We start from the raw sequence: 15,602 nt of genomic DNA on the forward strand, positions 1-15,602 counted from the left end.
GAATAATTACCTTTGTGAGCTTTATTGATTGCACTGATCTAGCTGAAAGAGTTTGGGGCTTTTCTTCTCATCCACCTTTTTGCATGACATAACCATTCAACAGCTTAAATGAGGTGGGACATAATGTGATTTTTGGAAAGAATGGTAGCATTGTTGAAAACCACAAAATCTCTATTTCTTTGGGTTTTGGCAAACTTGCTTCTTTGTCCACACAAAATAGTGGTTTAAAACAAGAAAAATAAAAGAAAAAGACAAAAGCCCACTCCCTTCTCCCTTTTTGCCCTGTATCCTTATTTCAGATACTGTCATTGTGAGTTATCAAGGCTGAGGAACTTTTAAATTCTTATCAACAAACCTCTGCAAGGGTACGCATCCTGGGCCAAGCCCGTGGCAGACAGCAAGCCACACCTCTTTCCTGTATGTCAGGAAGGCAACACAGCAAACTACAGCAGCTGAAGACCTGTGCTGTGGCTAGTTGTTAGGCAGTCCTCACGTCTCTTCAGAACTTTTTGCTCATTTGGTCTGGTTTTATGCTTTATATGATTTTCTTTTTAAAAGCAGCTAAAGCAAAGCAGTTTTCCAAATGCTATATAACCTACTCCAATTCACCTGAGACACACAAGTCCAAATTATGCCTCTGGAATCAGTAACTGCCTTTCTGTGAGTAAACTGCACTGAGATACACTGGTCCATAGTGACTTCAGCCCTTAAGACATTTCCTTGTTACCCGAGAGAGGGATAGAGAAGATCAGAGACAAAAACATCCTTTCACTAGGACAATGAGTGATAAAAACCAATTCCAAGCTAAGCAGACCATCACCCAATCTTGTTGACTATGCCAGTTTAACTGGGTCTCTATAGTTATTCAGTATAATTAAGTTAATAAAGAACACTTAATAGAGTCCAAAACTTAGGTGATGAAATGCTATTACCTTTCAGGTCATTTTGGAGAAGCAGAGAGTGCTCATTAGAGTTCTGACCCACTGTAGAAAGGAGTAAAGACCAAATTCAACTCTTGGGCCTGCCAGCAGAGGTCCATTCACTGAACCCCCTTGCATTTTCTTCCAACTGTATAACAGAAAACAGGATAAGGGTCCACAGTCTGCTCCATTCTTTGAATGTAGTTTTTCCATGTAGTTTGGAAACTACATGACTTTGCATATTTCTGGTCATTGTATGCTTCCAGAGAGTCAGAAGCAGCTAGAATATGTGTAGAGAAACCTATCTGTTTTTCAAATGAACACAGGGATGTGTCTTTTCACTGTCTTGTGCCCTGTGAAATTATTTACACGGCAAGAAATTAGCACAAATTAAAATTACTAACAGGTCAAACACCTTCACTGACTTATATTCACAGTGTACTGCAGCCTGAGCAGGAATTATCACAGAAGATGCAGCACAGAACAAGGGCAGAAGCATACAGGGTTGCCTAGCTGGAGCCTCAGGCAAGACCTACTGGAAAAACATTTCCTCCAAGGTAACAGTTCCCCAACGCGGCCAGGAAGCTGCCAAGAGAGTGACAATCTGTAGAAGCAAACAACAACAATAAGCAGAGATGCTAGCTACCTTGAGACTCCTAAGATAAATGAGTACTGAAGTAAGAACAGAAAGTCAGACTTTCCCCAGGACTGCCTTCTTCAGAGAGGTCTGAAGAGAAGGTCACAATGCTAAGAACTCATCATTTCCTGCCACTGAGTGATCCAGACAATGGTAACTCAGCATTATCTCACCTATTAAAAAACGACAAAGAAATTGTTTTGCAGATGTTTTCAAGTACACCCCATTATTCTACTAGAGTTTAGACAGACATATATTTATGCAAACATTTGCCTTAACACACAGCCTTGCTATTGCAAAAAGCGCTAATCCAATGCAGCTGCTTGGCTTAACACTTACCTGATTCTGCCCTTGTCAATTTCGTACATCTGCCAGCAAAGCCAACTTCTGTGCCCAAGAGATGAAGTTATTTCTTTGCTTCATCTTGTGCTCCTTTACCCAACTGCAGCTAAAGAAATCCAAAGCACATCCAAAGAATACATATTTGCAGTAACAACTGTCCCACTGCATGAACAGCATCTTTCACTAAACCAAGGTGCAAATTGTTCGGATTCAGGCGGTTACAGTAAAATAACGTACTGAATAGATTTATAAAGGCACATGTGCACACACACACAGTGAAACATATACATGCCATGAAAGAAAATAAGTGTTCCATAACAGAAAGCTTGCAATGGGCAATTAAGCTTCCAACAGCACACACCGATTACAGGAATAACTTTGTGGCCTCAAGTCGTCATTATTTCTGTATTATATCTTCTCCTATTGCTTGGTGTCTATGGAGTTCCATCAGTGTAAAAGACAGCAGAAAAATAGGTCTCCTTAATTCACTGCATTAAACTCCACAATTTAAACAGTGAAATTTGTCAAAATTGAACTTAGATATTACATAAACAAGACTACTTGATATGCTGTTTTCTTTGCAGTCGAGAAAGCACTCAACACATATTCATTAGCATGGTACTAGCTCTTGGAAAAAAGAATCAGAAGCTTCTTTGATGTCAGCTGGGATCCCTGGCCTCCTCTAAGAGGAGGGAGGAAAAGCTGCATAAACAACCAGTACTGGAGGCTGCACTCTCAGCTGAAGTCAAGACAGTGGAAACAGCTTGAACTCCCTGACTTTTTTTCTCTCCCTCTCTTGCTGGGCCTGCGCTCCAGCTTTGAATTCCTGATGTGATGCTCAATTGTCATCTAGGAGCTAGAAAGCTGACGTCATCATGCCTTTCAGAAGGAAATCTGTTCTTTGGGCATGAAGAAGAAATGGAAGGGGTAGGAAGCAAGGAACAAACAGTAATTTTTAGTTAAAAATGTAAGAGTCCCTCAAACAGCATAAATAAATTGTGGGCTTTGCTGTGGTTTTTCTGCTCTCAGACAAGCACAACAGCATGCATTTTGCTGAGAGCTGCTCAGTCTGAGGGGCCAACATTATGACTTGCCACAACATAACTTTATCCTAAAGCTAGCCGATCAGTTCCTCTGAGAGGGGCAGTATGGGACAGAAAAGGAAAAGGGAGGGGGGGGAGGGGGGAGGGGAAGCTTTTCTTTACACTTGTGCTGTTCTGAATGCGGACCATCTGTGCCCCCAGCTGGAGTGCTGGAGATGGTCTGGCACTTGAACCACACCATATTTACAGATCTAAACACAAATGGCTACTGCCTGATTGTTTCATGATTCATTAGTCAGACAAGCTCTCCTCTCCCGCCAGCACAGCTGTTACAGAGTAAACCTTTGTCACTTAATAGGCCTGATTATTACTTTCCATCAAAGGTATTGATCTGTGTCATCTCTACTTAAGGGAAAAGGGGAGAAGCGAAAAGGGGACCAAAATGTGTCGAGAAAACAAGAAAGGGGGGAAAAAAATTAAAAAACAATGACATTTGTATGGTGACTAGAGGCACCGGTCAATACGTTTAATCTCTCCTGGATGTACTGTATTCATGTATTCATTTACCACAGTGACTAGGTTACTCATGGAGATGAAACGTCTCACATGATGTGGCATTCCTTGCACTGCACCAGACTGCTGCAGTCACACAATATGGCCATGCATATAATTGGTCGGCAAAATACACAATGTGAATTAACAAATAGCATCTAAAAAAATAGAAATCAATTAAGTCGCACACGCAGCAGAAGGTAAGAACACAGGTTCATCTCTAAATGGCATGAGATAAAGAAATTGAGAGCGAGATTGTCGAGAACCATCCCAGGGTTAAGTCCTCATCCATCGAAGTCAGTGGCACCACCCCAATTTGCACCAGCTGAGGAGCTGGCCCTTTTTGTTCAGCAAATGAGTGCAGGATAGGATGCGGTCTGTTACATAATTGTGATGCAGAGTGTATTTACCACAGCTTGAGTGCTTCTACTTGCTCCAGTAGCTGCCTGACAAGCTGCCATTGCACCAATTGCAGTGTTATTGCGAATTCACTCACTCCATTCATGGGACAAGATTTGCAACGTCCAGATTGAGAGTTTCATTGCCTCTCTGATTCCCACGTTGTTATTAGCACCATTCTTGCTTCTATGCTGTATTTGAGGTGGTGCCTGGTACCCACCATCCCAGTGACCAGGTAGACAGTTAAGAGCCACGTATGTGGTTCTGGTGACAGGCTTGAGGGGTGGGAAGAGAGCTCTTGAATAAAGATGCTTTCACTTATTCCATTTTCCTTGCATTTAAAGCATCGTCTCCAAGTCCTGAAGCCAAATCCCAAAGCCCTCATCCAGTCGTCTTTCAGAATAAACAGCAGTGAAGATCAAAAAGGCCCCACAGCAGAGACCACTTGGCATGGGCCCGCAGCAGCGCAACGGCATCACTACTCAGGCTACTCCAAAGAGCAATAAAATCCAGAAGGGCCTGCTCAGAGATTAAAAGGACATTTAGAACTAGTGTGAGTGCTTCAAGGGCTGCATTCAGTTCTCTTGCCTGATCTGGGAACAGTTTTGGGACCAAGCCCACAATGAATGCTCATCATCTATCACTGAAGATGTTCTTTCAGGATGAAATCCACTCCCCTTGTTCATAGTCTCAATAGCTTTGGGACAGGACAAGGAATCATCTTCTTAGCCCTTTGAGACCAGAGAAGCCCAATACGCAAACTCATTCCCACACAGTACAGTATACCCTTTATTTGTATGGGCATGCACACCTGCTATGTCACTCTGTTATCCCAAACAGAAAGCAAGCTCTAGTGCCAAACAAGAAATTCCAGGATGGGACATCTGTCCTTTTCAAGCTGAGGACAGAGCAGATAAGAAATGCATAGGCCACTGGTAAATACTCAGTAAAGGAGATCTAGATATTCTTATGCAGACTGCTTGCTGCTTGGCCTGCAAGGACTGCCTCCCTTTTGTCACATTCCAACAAACCCCTTTATCAGCACCAATACTTCTGAAGAGCAGTCTTCTAGATGCCTTTCCTCAAGCAGGAAGCAAGGAAGCTTTTCCTTGCACCGACACTCGTGTTTTCAAAGAAACATGGTCACTAAGATGTTACACAGGGACTGTCATTTAAGGCAGAGCACTATTGAGAAAAGGAAGGAGAAACAGCTGAAAACAAAATGAGCAGTGCGGAAAACATGCTCAGAGCATCACATTTTCACCTGAGCTTAGCCTGCCTTCAGGGCAGGACCTGCTGTGTCCCGCTGAGGTTCGCAGAGGGCAATGACAGACCCTCGTGTTGGTGGACTGGGAAGCAACCCATGCTCTCTTGAGACACACACAGGCATCTTAGCAGCTGACTCAGAATGGTCCAGTACAGCCCAGCTTCCATACAAAGCTCTTAAACAGACCAAAATATAAACACTTTTCTAGCTGTATCTGTGTCCTTAAGGAATCCTGGCCCTTCTACCCTAATACTTTCCCCCAGCCTACTAAGATCCCATTTCTACCCACTCAATCCCACATCCCTATGCATATGCATTTTCTCTGGATGGAAAGGAAAAAAAAATCAGAAGACTGCAGCATGTGACACCAAGCAAGAGTTGTGGCACACACAATCCATTGGAAAGTGTTGCTTGGCAATACTGCGTGTGCTCAGCTTCCCGCCAAGGGACCGATGTTGTCCCTGTGCCAGGAAATCAGCCATTCAGTTAACAGGCAAAGCAGCAAAAGCAGCGACCACAGAAGACGGAGAAGCAGAAGGGAGCCGTCAAACCCAAGAGACACGCTTGCTCTCTTCTCCTCATGCACTACAACAAATAGCAGGGGGGAAAGGGTGGGGGTGGTGAGTGAGGAACTGAAGAGATGCTGTAAATTTTGGCTTAACCCATGTATCTTCCTGATGCATCGAGGCAGAAAACTCCTTAGTCAGGGGTACAAGAGTGACCCAAAATGACATACCATGACAATATCCTTACATTTAGGTTATGAGCAAAAACCTTTCCATTCGTGAGTTGTCTTGGAATGGAAAAGGGTGACATTTTATCACTGAATCATTTAGAAGTAGACTGAGCAAAACAGTCAGGAACAGGCTGTTCAGAATAATCCTGCAGTAGGCAAGTCTTTGCCATTGTTGGTGCTTCATTTTCTTCCATTGGAGATGGTGTTCAAGTCTGGTAGCTGGTGATGGGACTACAGAAAAAACCCAGCAAGGTATACAGAAGAAGCAGTAAAATACTCCAATACCTACAAATAAATCCTTAACTTTTCAAAAACTGTCCTTTCTGGGGATTTGCTGAGAGTAAGGTTTTATTACCAATCATAGAAATTGGTTATCCTTTGAACTACTGCAAATGATGCTAATCACCTTTGTTATCCTTTCAAAAAAGGTGCTGCTGACACTTGCCAGACTTACTCTTTTTTCTTGTTCTCACTGGTACAAATCAGGAGCAATTGCACAGAAGCCCAGCGTTATACCTGCTACCAGTTTAGCTCAGTAAGACACTAGGCACACAGCATTAACAGCCCTAGTAGTAAGATCTCTTCAACAAAAAAATCAGACCAAAAACTTTTCTCTAGTATCTAACAAAACATGCCCCACCAAACAAAGTTGCCTATCTTACTGAGGTCAATGGACACTAATTGTCCAGGTGCATTAACAATCTGTTTCCAAAACTGAGTTCCTCCTTTCTCCCAGTGTTTAAAATAAAACCCTCTAACAACGCTTGCCAGGCACTGACGACAAGATGTACCTACATGCAAAGTATGGTTCTGAGTTTTCTGAGAGATGCTCAGCTGCATTATTTTTCTCTCACTCATGCCTCTGTTGGTGTGTTTGGAACAAAGCTGAAAAGCTGAATTAATTCACACCTATATCAAGCAGAGGCTTCACAAGCCAGATCTAATGGTGTCAACTGACAGAGCTTGGCTGAATCCAGAGGACCTAACAGGCCTGGTGGGAAGATCTTTCCTTTTAGAAGCAGTAGTATCACTGTAGTATCGCTGAACACCTATGAGCCTTCATCTGAAGTTTTGAAAGCACTTTGGAGACATCCAGCAGAGCTCTCTGGTGGGGTGCCTTCCTAACGGGAGAGTTCTTCTGACCCTCTACAGTCAAAGGCAGGGGTGGAGGTGGGCTGCCTCTTGCACAGCCAGAAAGGCAGCTGCCTGGGGCAGCAAAATTCTTCCATGACTGGGCTGCACAAGTGGCTACAGCCTGAAGAAAGGGGCCAACCATTCTCAACAGATGCCCTCAATCCACATCTGAATGGGACTGCTCGTTATAAAACCCCTCATGGCCAGTGATGAGAGGGTAAAGAAGGAGCAAAGAGTTCTCATTTAACTTCCCATCCTGGCTGAGGCAAGACTGTGGCAACATCCAACCTAGTCCGCCCCCAGATTTTCCATATATATGTGTTGCAGCTGGTATAAATTGCAGCAGACCTGTGTCAGGTTCCTTCTGCGAGCCTTGTGAACTACTGCGTCTTGCAACTGAACTGTGTCATCAGCCAAAGACATCTTCCCTGGTAGTGGAGAGGGGGGAGAGGGAGGAAAAAAGAAAAAAAGGGAAAGCTTCAGGTCAAACGATTGATTACAGTTTTGAATTACAGGGGGCTATTGATTTTTCATTAAACACCATGTACTGCTGTAAAGCGGAAAAAAAGTAATTCATTGATCAGAGCTGTGGGCCATGTTCACTTATTGGCTTCCTGCCACATCCCATTATTCCCAGTTCTAAATGTATATTGAAGTCAGTTCATTCTAATCATTGCCTCCTGTCACCAGAAATGTCTCTCAGTAACTATTAGTTTAATCACCCCTTTCTTACAATGGTAATGAGTGATAATATCCGGCATTATGGCAGATTCATGAATATTATTCATTGTATTACAGCATTGCATTTCACAATGCTCCAGTTAAGGGTCTGTCAGCACTTCCATTACAAAGCCCCCAGGCCTGGGACTTTATCAATCACTCCTAAAAATTTGCTGCTGGCAGAAATAAGGAGCTGAGGGTGTCTCATTTTTGGAGAGAATATTGTTGGAACTGCTCTCTACAAAATCTTTCTGGCCACAGTTTAGCTGCATTAAATGAGTGCTGGAAAGGGGAGAAAAAGGGGGGAGAAAGAAGAGGAACTTTGCCAGCTCAAGCTGCTTTTTCCAATTGATTAAAATGCCATCATTTCAAAAACAGGATGATCTTGCTGTTACATTGGACAGCAATTCAGGAGATAAGCATTCTCTTCCTAGTGCTGACACTCGCAGACAGCACTACCATACTACCTTGCTGATAGTGACATTTCAAATGTCAGAACGTCTTCTTTGAAACCTTTTGACTTCTGCAGTATGTTTTTATGTATTCTGGCTGCCAGCTTCTGTGTTTGATATGTCACATTTCAAGAAAGGCACTTTCTGTATGCCCAAACGTTGAAAACCTCAGATTTTACAAAGTAACTGCTTAGGTAAAGCCTTGTCCCGGGAACCATGACAAGTAAAGCTTTAGTAAAACGTTTGTGTTTGAGTCCAGAATCCAGCCTGGAGGCTTAGAGGGAAAATGGTCAAACTGGGGGGGTTTACACCTATAACCATGGGGACACTTTTCTGTTTCCCATGACTATCCATAAAGATGTCACTGGAACTACATGCCCTAAAACTGAAAGCAGACTACTATTAATTTCCAAACCCTGAACAAAGTTTGCTGAAGTGACTAGTTGCTTCCACACTATTCTCAAGCAAGGAGAGGGAATGCAATAATGCAGGATTCAAAACCATGATATAATGATACAAGATAAAGCAAACAGAAATTAACTCCCATCTGTTTGCACTGTCAGAGAGCCTGGTCTGAAATGTGTAATGGTGACCACACAGAATACTTTTATAAAATTTTCCAGGGGATAATAATTTTAAAATGTTATCTCCTACACTTTTTTTTTTTTTTTTTTTTTTAATAGTTGCAGCTTGAAAGCCTCAAAGGAAGCAACAGGAACATCACCTGGCTGCACAGTCTTAGGCTACCTGGGGACTTTGCACAATTGCTGACTTTGTACTAATTTTCCAAATGCCAAAGGTATCTCTGATACTCAAGAGCATGCAGTTTAGCTTGGCATTGGCTATCTGAAACCACTCTTTGGAAAGCAAGTATGATCTTAGCATATTCTGTAGGGGGTCCAAAATAGGTACAGAACAAAGCACAAAAACAAACACGCATACACAGAGTAATAAATCTAAGACATTATAATATAAATAATACTATACATTATTTATTTATAAATTTATTGTTATTATACTCCAGTATATGAAAGCATTCAGAAAAAACAGCTCCATTAAAAAGAAAACATGGAAACAAAACAGATGAGTGCCAAACTTAAACTTAGCCCTCACACTAATTAGCTAGAATTAGCATGAGATACTCGTCAGCACTCACAGGCCGATGGTGGCATCACTAATGACTTTTGTCTGCCACTGTGAGGGTACACCCTAAGCCACTGAATCCAGTCTCAAACGCATAAAGTACTGGAAGTATTCACAGCCAAATCCCTGCAGAAGAGCCTTCTGTGACACACATGCAGGCCAATTTTTGCCTTAATTGTTAAAGCTTTAGCTGCTTGCTTTCACCACTTAGTCCCACAGAGGTGCAAGTGCTACCCTTCCATCACCATTTCATCACCATTTCTGTGAACTAAGGTCACACCAACTGGTATTCACTGTCACATCTACCACAGGTAAGGGGTGCTCAAGGACAAACAAACAGGGCAGGCAGGGCAGAGTGAAAAGAACACCATGTTGCCCACTCAAGGAAGAGGGACCACTCAATGAAAACATTTCTGTGAAACACCCAAGGGAGTTCTCTTCAGCAGGGGTCCTTGGAAAATGAGTTCCAGTTTCAGGCAGAAAAGCAGTATTTCATTTACTTACCCGTGTTTTCTTGCAAGAAGTGTCTTTTGCAATGTGTTCCGATACATTGCCTCTCCCTGAAGCCAACCTCCTGCTGAAGCTCTTCACAGTTTGTTGTGAAGGAGAAGATGAAGCCTGTTAATTCCTGCTTTCGAGTCCAGAGCCTGTACTTGAGAGGTCAAATGGGGCTGAGAGTGACCATCTGGACAGGAAAGAAACAGCAAATTCCAGCCACAAACTTGCTTTTGTACACTGGTGCTCAGTGGCTGCAGAGCCAGAAAGACAGTTCCTACACAATGCAGTAAAGGCGGTGGCAGGCCTCTGTAAATAAGTTCTTTTGAGGAAAAAGGCTAATGGGTGGTTTATAGTATGTGGGAATAAGTTAGTGGAAGGCTGCAGGGCTGGCAGTAATCAGGCTAAAGGCATCAGGTGAAGCCCAGAGGGAGCTCCCAGTGCTTAGAGGATGCTGTCAGAATAAATAACGCTTTTCCTTACGGGACACAGGCACAAAAGAGCAGCTTATCCATGTCAGGTGTTTCTATGGCTCCCATTATCAAGTAAGCACTTTGCAATCTTCACTGTGTTTATCTTCCCCAAAACTCACAATTGTAACAGCAAAGTCACTGGAGAACAGGGAGTGCCTGGGTACATTTTGAATATGGCGTGAAAATTGTACTGGTGAGGCCAAAGAAAGTAAGACGTAGACTGTAAAAGGCAGTTTGGCCTTTATATCCCCCAGAAAATTACTTGAAAGTCAAAGTGAAAAGATCTCTGAGGGTTTTTACCTAAGTGACCAATCCAAGTTCACACAAGGATTCTGCAGCAGAGCAGGATACTTGGCTGCCCTGCCTTCAAGGAAATATTTCTATTGTTTCTGCTAGCAGAAGCACAACCCCTATAGATGGGAACGCTTGCTTGGATGCAATTTTCTTCTTTATCCTTCAGAAACAGAGATGTTCTCCTGGCATCCTGCATTTGCATGGCATTCACTTAACCTTACAAAAAGTTAGAGAGAGATCAAAGCTGTTAGTTTGGCTGCCTGTACATTCCTTGTCTCCCAAAAACCACTGTGCCTGCAACAGCCAGGTCATTTAAAATGAATTGGTTGATGCTATTAAATCTACACCCTAGGAACGAAGCCCTTACTGGCAAGTCCTGTTTTTTCCTCTAATGTCTGTACCTTGTGCCAAATAAACAGCGTTCATTTCACATCGTTTGCAAAGGACAGAAATCCTCTGTAGAGCTGCAACAAACAACCTGCCTCCCATGCCAGTATGTAGTACACATATCTCAGGGTAATAAAGCCTTCATTTCATGCTTCAGCACACCTGATCTAAGGCTTGGATTCAGGAACGTATTCAACAAGAGTTCAGACTCCACAACAGCTCCCACTTAACTTAAGTGTGAATGCCTCCACATTTATTCAAATTTTTAACATTCAGACAGGTTTCCCAAGGGAAAAAGAAAATAAGGATCATTCCGACTTTGTACCTTCCACTTCTCATGTAACTTTTGCACATTTTTTTTTGCACGGTACCCAAAACTGAAAGAGCACTGATACTCAAGACAACTAAGCTCCAGCAAGCAGTATGGGAACAGGTGACTGGTTGCAGAGAAGGAACCTGTAACTTCAAGAGTAATTTATACCAGATCTTCAGAGTTGACATCCTCTCTCTCATGCTAGCTGTTTCTTGCAGTGTCTCATCATCAGTCCATGTAACTGGCCTATCGGAGTCCAAGAGGATGCAGTACACCATGAAATATGTGAGTGCTTGTCAAAAGCATAGCTTAAATAGTTACAGTGCCATAAATATAACGTCAACAGCTGCTGTACCTTTCAGTTCAAAGTAAGAACGAACAGCTGATGTAAATTGTACCAGTGTGCTATCAACATAAAACAACAGGGCTCAATATATTGCTGCAGGCCCCAAGCACTCCACATCTGTCTTTACACCACTGTGACCTTGATACCCACGAGTTCCAAAAATAAAACACTGTTTGCAAAGGGAATTGTTTTTGCCCTGCATCAGAGAGCTCATACCTACCATGGGGCAGAGAGATGGTACTGTCTTTTCAGGCAGCCATTAAGGAATTCATGTAAAGAAGCATGAGGCAAACATGATGATAATCTCTACAGGAAAGTTCCTGTCAGAATAAGCCTCAGTCCAGCTGGGTGTTTATGCTGGCATATAACCTCAAGCACCGATTTGAAGAGAGCTGCTTGCAATCTTCAAGTTATGCACATACTTATGCTGTATCCATATACTAGGGCATACTAAAACTGATTTACTGGATGCTGCCTCACCACACCATTTCAACTAGGCTAAATGATGTTGCTGGCCAGAGCCAGCTTGGGGCTCAGCCTTCACTTCACCACAGATTCCACCATACCTGTTACCACCTCGACACAATCACAAACATCACCTCCCCACTCCTACCTCTTCAGGTCAATGCTTCAGGGCTTTGCATGATGTGAATCTGAACAGGTACAAATAATCCAGGGTGCATGTTGGCAGAGCACATCACTCCGGGCCAAGCCTGAAGCATGTAAACCAGCCCATTAAAGTCTATCCCATACCTAAGCAGCCAGCTGAACTGAGCCCTGAAGTCACAAGAGCTGGAAAAAAAAGATGGGACTATGGTCTACTCCATATTAATTCTGCAATGGCACCACCTATTCCAGACACCACTAGCAGAGTCATTGATTTCCAAGGACAGCCCCAGTTGCCTTACTCTGACTCGAACCTTCAGGCGCAAACTTGGCCGTAGGGAGCAACTGGAGCAGAAGCAGAGTGGGGCCAGGCACAACAAGCATTTGGGGCTATTAGTGAGCACTGAATATTGCCAACCATTATGAAGTACAAGCAAATACCAAGTGAGGCTTTAGCCAGTTTAGATAATTCTGCAGGGAATACTCCCAACAGAAACTAATACATATGCAAGCAATAGCAAGCTGCCTGGGAAACTGAGCATTTTGCCTTCAGTGTCAGATAAAATGCAACACTTAAATTGCCTTTGGCCTAGCATAAGTGTATTATTTAACATACATATACCCTCAAAAGTCTGTTCCTGAATATCTACACAGGTTTTATCCTCTCTTCTTCAAAGTTTCAGTACAGGAGGTCAATATCGTGCTTGGGGTCTGAATTTAGAGCAACTCCTGCTGCCTATCTGGAAAAAGTCCAGATTTTTCCCTAAGTAATGGGGAGCACAGCTTGCCCACATGGAGACATCTCTCAGCCCCAAGGTTGTCAGCGGTCACTTGGGATTTCTTAGCAATATGCAGAATTTCTGTGTTTAACCATCCTGCATTGTACCACTGTACTTGCATTGTACTCGATCTGCTCGCTAACCCACTCCTGCTGTTGATGTCAGCTCAATTTGTCTCTCCTGCTACAGTCCTCTTCTACTCTTGCAGGAGGGCGGGCTCGCTCTCCATTGTGTGATCATGCTGCATATGTTTGTAAAACACTAATATCCCAGAGAAAGGGAGTGGGTGAAGGCCCACATGCAACATAATAGCATTGCTATGCCAGGAACAAAACATCCCCAAATGAGGGTGGTCGGCAGTACAAGTGGCTATCAGAAAGTCAGTGCAAAATTCAAGAGGCTGAGCACTTTCAATTACGATTCAAATCTGCCATTTAGTTCATCATGTTTATTTAGGCATTAAAAGCAATTTTCCAAGCACATGTCTGTCACATTTAGACACAATGGACTAGCCTGTAATTAGGAAGTATATGACCTCACTGGCTTTAATTGGGAGAAGCTTGCATCCAATCCGTTTACCAGATGATAGAAAGCAACTGGCATTAGAAGGGAAGTTGAGCGTCAGCTGGTAGAACGCACACAATACCTGCTATAATGGCTCCCAATTCATCATCACCCCCTCTACCATCAGGACTTTGTCAATGGTTTCTTCATCAATTTGCTCATGTACCACCACAAGAGAGCAGGAGACAGATACTGCATGGTGAAGAATGACATTTATCAGGGGCCGGGAGAGGAAAAACAAACAAATAAATAAATAAATAGCAGAAATGGCAAATTCTTGCTTTGGCAAGGGAGCAGCACAGGCATGGGGCCAAAGCCAGGTCTAGTTGTAGAGGCTATACTCTGCTAACTTTACACCTGCTTACCCAAGGCTAGAATAGAGCCCATACTACCCACCAGGGCACGCTGTAGCTTAAGAGTACAAGAAAAAAAGTATATTTAGGACTGAAGCATCCCCAGCTATTATAAGGAAAAGTCCAGTTGTTGTAAGAAAATGCAACAATAACAACAACAAAATCAGCTATACATATACCCAGTTGCATATGAAGTACAATTTTGGCCCAGTTAAGAGCTGACAGAACTCCCTCTCTACCTCCACTGTATTTCCAGTTATTTCCATAATGTTGCACAGATGCTCCTGATTACTGGATAGGCCACGTAACTATGCCCCCCACCCTCCCCCAGAGCTTAGAGATAAACAGCTATTGTCAGTTTCAAGAGCAAACCATCACCCTCCAAAGGGATCTATGCTCAGGCTCGAGGAGTCCTGACAAATGATTTTTTTTTTCAAAATAGGAAGGACAGAGAGGAAAAACTATTGTGTACAAAAACCCTTGTACCACTTGGAGAAGATCGTCAATGAAAAGCCACTGGGCCTCCAGCGTGAGCAAGTCCTAAATGAGACATGCAGACAGGGTTGCATAAACAAGCATCCTTCTAGCAAAGTCTCCTCCAATAGAGGAGAGCTGACTTCTTCAAAGATCGAAGAAAAACACATTCTAGAAGGAAACCCACCTCCTGAAAGCAATCCTCTCCTATCCTCTCTTGGGAGGTTGGTTTGTTTGCCTTTTTTTTTTTTAATAATCATTGTGGGTTTTTTGTTTGTTTATTGTAACAGAAATAGGATCTGCAGCTCTGATACATTAAGATGTGGACAAGTCCAAGAGACAGAAGCAAAAAACATACCAAAGAAGCATTACAGAGAAGAGAGACTCACACACACTTCATCAGGAAGAATCTCCAGTCACTAAAATCATCCTCTGAGAGAAATGTTCTGGGGTTGACTTGTCACCTCCATTGGCTTCTAAACCTCTAAGAGCAGGTACTAGGTCAGTCAATGCATTTATTTCTCTTGTCTACATTGCTTTCTCTTGAAGAAAAAAATCAGAGTTCTACTCCCTGCTTTATAAGCAGCCCTCTTTTTCAGCTAACAGTATCATATCATCAGGAAAGAAGCAGGGAAGCTGAAAATTGACAATTTTCGTACCTCAGCATTATCCAATATTAAAAATAAATAAATAAATAAAAACAGATAAACAGATAATCAGAGAGACGGATAGATTTTACCTCGATATACAAGAAAGGAGGGGGAAAAAAAGCTGAAAACTTTGAATCTTTTGCAGAATGAAATTCTCATTTGATTCCTTTTTTTTTTTTTTTTTTTTTTTTTTTTTTTTTTTTTTTTTTTTTTTAAACCAGATTGGGCAGAGTTACCACCTCACGGTTACCCTGGAGGAGGGGAACCAACATCCCATCCTTCTGCAAAGCATAAGAAAACCATAAACCTGCAACTCCAGTAGCTGAGGGAAAAGGAAAGCTCAGGGAGAGGAACATTCCCCAAAAGAACGCAACTCCGAAGCAGGAGATGGTGTCAGCTTCTTCCCAACACCACTGCATTGCAGGAAAGTCAAACACACAGATGGTTCTGGGGGACTTGGCAGACCCACACATGGGCCATCCTTGCTGCAGATCCTGCAGTTCAAGGGTGTAATCCAAAGGAT

At 42.8% G+C, this 15,602-nt stretch overlaps 1 long non-coding RNA gene across 13 annotated transcripts in view; it reads right to left on the reverse strand.

Moving 5' to 3' along the window:
• LOC118165746 overlaps positions 1–15,602 on the reverse strand; it is a 48,482-nt gene that overhangs the window by 13,311 nt on the left and 19,569 nt on the right. Inside the window, exons 4-5 of one of the 13 annotated variants that reach the window (XR_004750207.1) lie at positions 9,850–10,030; positions 7,379–7,458 (exon numbers count right to left, since the gene is read on the reverse strand). The exons of 10 other annotated variants lie outside the window; for them this stretch is intronic. This is a non-coding gene — a long non-coding RNA (uncharacterized LOC118165746). Of the gene's footprint in view, positions 1–7,378; positions 7,459–9,849; positions 10,031–10,674; positions 10,824–15,602 lie in introns of those variants that run through there. 2 more of the 13 variants (XR_004750209.1, XR_004750213.1) reach the window with 2 other exon arrangements.

The sequence above is a fragment of the Oxyura jamaicensis genome, chromosome 4 (assembly GCF_011077185.1).
Source record: "Oxyura jamaicensis isolate SHBP4307 breed ruddy duck chromosome 4, BPBGC_Ojam_1.0, whole genome shotgun sequence".
NCBI classification, from domain to species: Eukaryota; Metazoa; Chordata; class Aves; order Anseriformes; family Anatidae; genus Oxyura; species Oxyura jamaicensis.